We start from the raw sequence: 7,042 nt of genomic DNA on the forward strand, positions 1-7,042 counted from the left end.
GTCACTAGAGTTGGAGAAAGCTTTGGAGATGATCTGGTCCAGATGAGGAAATTGAGACCAAGAGGGTTTTATTATTATTTTTTTAAGTTCAAATACCACAGAATTGGTAGAAAAAAATCAGTTTTTTGTTTTTAAGATGAGGTTCTCAGTCTGCACCCAGACTGGAGTGCAGTGGTGCAGTCATAGCTCACTGCAGCCTCAACCTCCCAGGCTCAAGCGATCCTCCCACCTCAGCCTCTCGAGTAGCTGGGACTATAGGTGCACACCACCATGCCGAACTTATTTCTGTATTTTTAGTAGAGTTGGGGTTTCACCATGTTGCCCAGGCTGGTCTTGGACTCCTGGGCTTAAGCGATCCTCCCATCTCAGCCTCCCAAAGTGCTGGGATTACAGGTGGGAGCCATGGTGTCCAGCCAAAAAATTAGTTCTTGACAGTCTCTTAGATTTGAGGCATAGATCTATAACTGCTTAATAACAGATAAAGGTTGGCAAAGTGTTTATCCTAGTTAGAATCCAAGAACTTGAATGATGTCTTTTAGTTTTTGGTTTTAATTTTTTGGGTATTGGAGCTTAAAATTTTATGAAAAGTTGGGATGGATGATGATTAACCAGACCCCATTATATCTAATATTTTGGTGAATATATCAGACAAACAGCACGGAGAAAGTAGAGATGTCAGCACAGAAATTAGGTGGAAAACTAAAGTTTTCAAGAAACTATAGACATCCCTGCTTTTGTCATGAGTGTTCATCCTGAAACAAGTTCCCAAGTAAGTTAAGAAGCCAGCAATTCTGAGCAATAAAAAGACCATATGGAAATTAAAACTCCTATAGACAGTACATGTCCCAGAGGAAAACCACAAGGTTATCATAATTAACAAGATCTTTTATTCTGTCACTGTCATTGCTAAAACTTTAATGTGCCATTTGTAAGCCAAAAATAAAATTATAAGACTCCTCGAACACCTGAATGGATTTCGTCCTCCAGGGCACTTTGAAATTTAACCTAGGCCAGGCGCTGTGGCTCACACCTGTAATCCCAGCACTTTGGGAGGCTGAGGTGGATGGATCACTTGAGGTCAGGAGTTCAAGACCAGCCTGGCCAACATGGTGAAACCCCATCTCTACTAAAATTACAAAAATTAGCCGGGTGTGGTTGTGCATGTCCGTAGTCCCAGCTACTCGGAAAGCTGAGGCAGGAGAATCACTTAAACCTGGAAGGCAGAGGTTGCAATGAGCCAAGATCACGCCACTGCACTCCAGCCTGGGCAACAGAGTGAGACAACGTCTCAAAATAGACAAAGTAAAATAAAATGAAATGAAATAAAATAAAATAAAATTTAACCTGAAAGACTGGTTCAAGCCACGATGGGAAGTGGGGGTTGGACATGTCTCAGTATAGCCCTCCAGCATCAACACCAAAACAGGCCTTACTTCTGATAAGAAACATTTACAGTCTATTCTCTCTGAAGCCTGCTACCTGGGAGGTTCATCCGCATGATAAACTTCAGTCTCACATCCCCTATCTTAATCTAGATATTTCCTTTCTATTGATCCCAGGTCTTTAGATAAACTTAACCAACTGCCGATCAGAAAAATTTTAAATGTACCTATAACCTGGAAGTCCCCTGACTCCTAGCCCGCTTCAAGTTGTCTCGCCTTTCTGGGTTCAACCTTAAATGCATTTGACCAGAGTCTCATTTCTCCCTAAAATGTATAAAACCAAGCTGTGCCCCGATCACCTTGGGCACATGTTCTCAGGATCTCCTGAGGGCTGTGTTATGGGTCATGGTCATGCATATTTGGCTCAAAGTAAATCTCTTCAAATAATTTTGCAGTTTGACAGTTTTTGTTGACCCATTTTTGAGAAATGTAGTGTTATATAATTTTCCACTGCTTGAAAATATGCTCCAGTTGTCACTGAGTTAATGATTTTCCAGTTGCATGTTTCTCTGCTCCCAATTCCCTCAGACGCATGATTCCACGAGTAAACACACTTAACCCAGCTCTATTAAAAATCTGTGTTCACAGAGGCTGCATTGGCATTGTTTTTGTAAACATCCTCCTTGAAAGGAGAACCCCTGGCCTCAGAAAGTCCACAATCCATTCTTTAAGAGGAGCATTTCATGAATGAAGTGACATATATGTCACTTTCAAGGGAAGACGGAAGATTCTGCAAATATTTAAGGACCAGCAAATTGGTTTTCCAGAATAATTTCTACTCTACTGGAAGGACAGAGTCATAGCTGACTTGACCAAACCAAACCATAAACGTGTGCATCAAAAGAATCATTTTCTAAAACAAATGCACTGAATATGCTAAATCCTCTAACATTGAAGAGAACACTTGCAAAGCCTGTACATTATTCCAGAGTTCACATCCATGACAGGGATTGAGTAACATGGTCCCTATCAAGTTAATTACTAAAGGACGCCCAACAGCAGACAGGGAGGGCCACCAATTTCTCCTCATCTGCACCATCTGCCCAAAGGATTCAACATTTTGTTGATGATGACACATTCACCTTTAATGCATGGAATACTTTAGACCAAAACACTTGTGCCTTGATGTCTTGAATCCCCATGCAAGATCATACTCATCCTAAATTGTATTCCGTAGGCAATTTCTCAGCCATCTCTCTCCTTTCTGTTGGTCAAAGGCCAATGTGAGATAATTCCTAAAAGAACTCTATAGTCTCCAGGATATAACTTCAGCATTGCTCAAATCATATCGTCTTGTGATTCCCACCTTAATTAGTTGTGTGTTCTCTACTCCATGAAGACTGAGAAGTGTCTGACCACAGGGATGTTGCATCACACATATTTGTGCTGAGAGGTAGGCTATATAGAAATATAGTCAGATGCTTTTTCATATCCTGTGAATGCTCTTTCTCTCGGGGCTTAGAATGCATGGAGGCAAAGAATTCCAGAGCTTTAAGAGATGGGTGGACACTCCCTTAGTAAAAAGCAACATTCCTCTGCTTTGACTCTCGAATTATTATTATGTTTTTGTTTGAATCCCTTTTAAGATAGTTGGCTTGAAAGCCAGCATTTATAGAGGAAAAAAAAGTCTAATATCTTTGTGGATATTGAGACCAATATGCAGTGAACTGATCCATACATTTCTTTAATCTTCTAAACTTTTAAGAACATTTAAAAAATTAACCTTTTAAATTTAAGATAGTTTTAGGTTTACACATAGTCATAAGAAATAACACAGGGATTTGGGAGGCTGAAGCTGGTCTCAAGAGTTTGAGACCAGCCTGGACAACATGGTGAAGCCCCATCTCTACTAAAAATACAAAAATTAGCCAGGCGGTAGTGGTGCACTCCTGTAATCCCAGCTACTCAGGAGGCTGAGGCAGGAGAATCACTTGAGTCTGGGAGGCAGAGGTTGCGGTGAGCCGAGATTGCACCACTGCACTTCAGTCTGGGCAAGAGAATGAGACCTTGTCTCCAAAAAAAAAAAAAAAAAAAGAAATAACACAGGGAGATCCCTTGTACTCTTTACTTTTCCCCCAGGGGTAATATCTTGCAAAACTGTTACCAAAAAGGGGTCTCAATCCAGGCCCCCAAGAGACGGTTCTTGGATATTGTGCAAGAAAGAATTCAAGGCGATCCATAAAGTGAAAGCAAGTTTATTAAGAAAGTCAAAGAATAAAAGAATGGGTATTCCATAGGCAGAGCAGCCCCGAGGGCTGCTGATTGGTTATTTTTATGGTTATTTCTTGATTATATGCTAAGCAAGGGGTGGATTATTCATGAGTTTTCTGGGAAAGGGGTGGGCAATTCCCAGAACTGAGGGTTTCTCCCCTTTTTAGACCATATAGGGTAACTTCCAGATGTTGCCATGGCATCAGTAAACTGTCATGGTGCTGGTGGAAGTGGCTTTTAACAGCGAATGCATTATAATTAGCGTATAATGAGCAGTGAGGACGATCAGAGGTCACTCTTGTTGCCATCTTGGTTTTGGTGGGTTCTGGCCGGCTTCTTTACCGCAACCTGTTTTAACAGCAAGGTCTTTATGACCTGTATCTTGTGCTGACCTCCTATCTCATCCTGTGACTAAGAAAGCCTAACCTCCTGGGAATGCAGCCCAGCAGGTCTCAGCCTCATGTTTTCCAGCCCCTATTCAAGATAAAGCCACTCTGGTTTGAAGGCCTCTGATAAAACTACAGTAGAAGCTCACACCAGGATATTGACCTTGGTACAGTCAAAGGACAGAACATTTCCATCACCACAAGATCTACCATGTTGTCCTTCTAATATAGCCACATACACTGCCATGCTTGATGACAGGCTTTAGGACCCAAAGAATGAGACAAAAAAAAATCCCACTTCTCAGAGCCAGCTGAGCTCAAATAAATGTTTGCAAGAGACTGCTCCAACACTTGCGCTTATAGGGCATTGTGTTGACTTTGGGTTTGATATCTGTCTTAATCTGTTTGGGCTGCTGTAACAAAATGCCTTAGCCTATAATATGGTTTGGCTGTGTCCCCAACCCAATTCTTGTCTTGAATTGGAGTTCCTGCAATTCCCATTATCATGAGAAAGACCCGGTGGGGCAGGAGGTAATTGAATCATGGGGCTGGGTCTTTCCTGTGCTGCTTTCACGGTAGTGAATAAGTCTCACAACATCTGATGGTTTTATAAGGAGTTTCCCTGCTCAAGCTTGCTTCTTGCCTGTGGCGGTGTAAGACGTCCGTTGGTCTTTCATCATGATTGTGAGGCCTCCCCAGCCATGTGGAGCTGTGAGTCAATTAAACCTCTTTCCTTCATAAATTACCTAGTTTTGGGTATGTCTCTATTAGCAGCGTGAGAACAGACTAATACAGCCTGGATGGTTTATAAACAACAGACATTTATTGCTGACAGCTCTGGAGGCTGAAGTCCAAGGTCAAGGCATGGCAGATTCAGTGTCTGGTGAGGACTCACTGTCTGCTTCCAAGATTGTGCTTTCTTGCTGCATCTTTACATTGTGGAAGGAAGTCTCTTTTATAAAGGCACTAATCCCATTCATAAGGCTGGAGTCCTCATGATTTCACCCCTTCTCACAGGCTTCAGCTCTCCGTACTATCACATTTCAGATTTGTATTAGTCAGGATTCTCTAGAGGGACAGGACTAACAGGATAGATGTGTCTATGAAAGGGAGTTTAGTAAAAAGTGTTGACTTACATGATCACAAGGTGAAGTCCCACAAAAGGCCACCTGCAAGCTGAGGAGCAAAAAAGCCAGTTCAAGTCCCAAAACCCCAAAAGTAGGGTAGCCAAGGGGGCAGCCTTCAGTCTGTTGCTGAAGGCCTGAAAGTGCCTGGCAAACCACTGGTGTAAGTCCAAGAGTCCAAAAGCTGAAGAACTTGGAGTCTGATGTTTGAGGGCAGGAAGCATCCAGCACCAGAGAAAGATGGCGGCCAGAAGACTCAGCCAGTCTAGTCTTCCCACGTTCCTCTGCCTGCTTTTATTCTGGCTGTACTGGCAGCTGATTAAATTGTGCCCACCTAGATTGAGGGTGGGTCTGCCTTTCTCAGTCCACTGACTCACAGCCATACCCAGAACAATACTTTGCATCCTTCAATCCAATCAAGTTGACACTCACTAATAACTATCACAGGATTCAATCACAACATGTGCATTTGGGAGAGGACACAGACATTCAGACTATAGCAATATCACTGCAGGAATGTTCAGCTGCTTCCTTTTCCCTTTCTCAGTCAGAGAACAAGGGGATCTGGAAGGCTGCAGAGCTTGACATGCAAGGTAGCAAAACACCCAGAAGGTACAACCCACATTCATGAGCTCCATTACCTTATGGGGCATCAGTCCTGTGGACCTAGAGCTGGTGGTGGTAGGCAGGTTATCATGAAGAGCTTGTCTTCTCTCTTAGGTTCCACAATCAAGTCTTGGCTTACACGTCTTTGGGTTGTGCAAGAGGCAGCAGCAGAAATTAGCTGGGACCAGGAGTGTCCAATGTCTTTGGAGTAAGAGCTCCAGTTTTGATGGGGTGGAGGGTGTGGGGACCTCCTATGTTCATTTGAATGTGGATCTGTTTGGCGAGTGGGATCTGCAGCAGCAGCAAACACAGAATGTGCCTGAGAAGTCATGGATATGATGGCACCAAACAAAGGGGCTGGCACCAACCATGTACCCACGGATTCATTCTAAAGCCACATTCATGCTGGAGCCCTTGCTCTGGTGTGAATCACTCATGTCTGGGGTATGTGCATTAGGGCTGGTTCTGTCTTCAAGAACATCCCCACTCCACATTTAGCTTCTCTATGTATCCCTTGGGCTGCCACCATTCTCCATGTGACAGTTGTCACAGCCTGGACCATGCAATTGCTCAGCTCAGTTCTGGAGAAGTCAAATGAAAGCATTAGCCCTTCACTGCCATTCCCGAGGAAGACAGATGAATTTTCGTGCAGATTTTCTGATGCTCTAAGAACTTAGAGATGTTCATGAATTCAGCACAGCATTCCTACTGGAGAGGTTGCTTTGTATTCGAAGGACTGCCTCTCAATTCAGTGACATTTTTCTTAGGGTCCATCCTGCATATTTGCAACAGGTCTGGCCCAGAGGGGAACTGGAAAACAGTCAGGATCCAGAGCAGTAAGGTCTGCAGATGTCTGGGCAGTTTGCTGGAACACAAGTGGGGTCATGTCTGCAAATTCCAGGGAAGAGGTATCCCCCTGGCCAAGTTCAACCAAAGTGCCTGAGCTTGGTCTCTCATGGTTCAGCCCATGCAGACATCCAAGCACTGGTAGAACAGTGAGGATTTTGCCCCCTTTCCACAAATTCCTGGAATTGGGATAATTCTAAAGAAATTTTTTTATCAAACATTGGGGCTTATACTCACCAACCTTTCTTTATTCTGCCTCCAACCCACACACCCTTTCCAGCCTCTGGAATCTATCAGCTCTCTATCTCCATGAGGGTTTTTTTTTTTTTTTTTTTTTTGACAGTCTTGCTATGTCACCCAGGCTGGAGGGCAGTGGCACGATCACAGCTCACTGCAACCTTGACCTCTCCAAGGCTTAGGTGATCCT

The sequence above is a fragment of the Macaca thibetana genome, chromosome X (genome assembly GCF_024542745.1).
Source record: "Macaca thibetana thibetana isolate TM-01 chromosome X, ASM2454274v1, whole genome shotgun sequence".
Lineage (NCBI taxonomy): Eukaryota > Metazoa > Chordata > Mammalia > Primates > Cercopithecidae > Macaca > Macaca thibetana.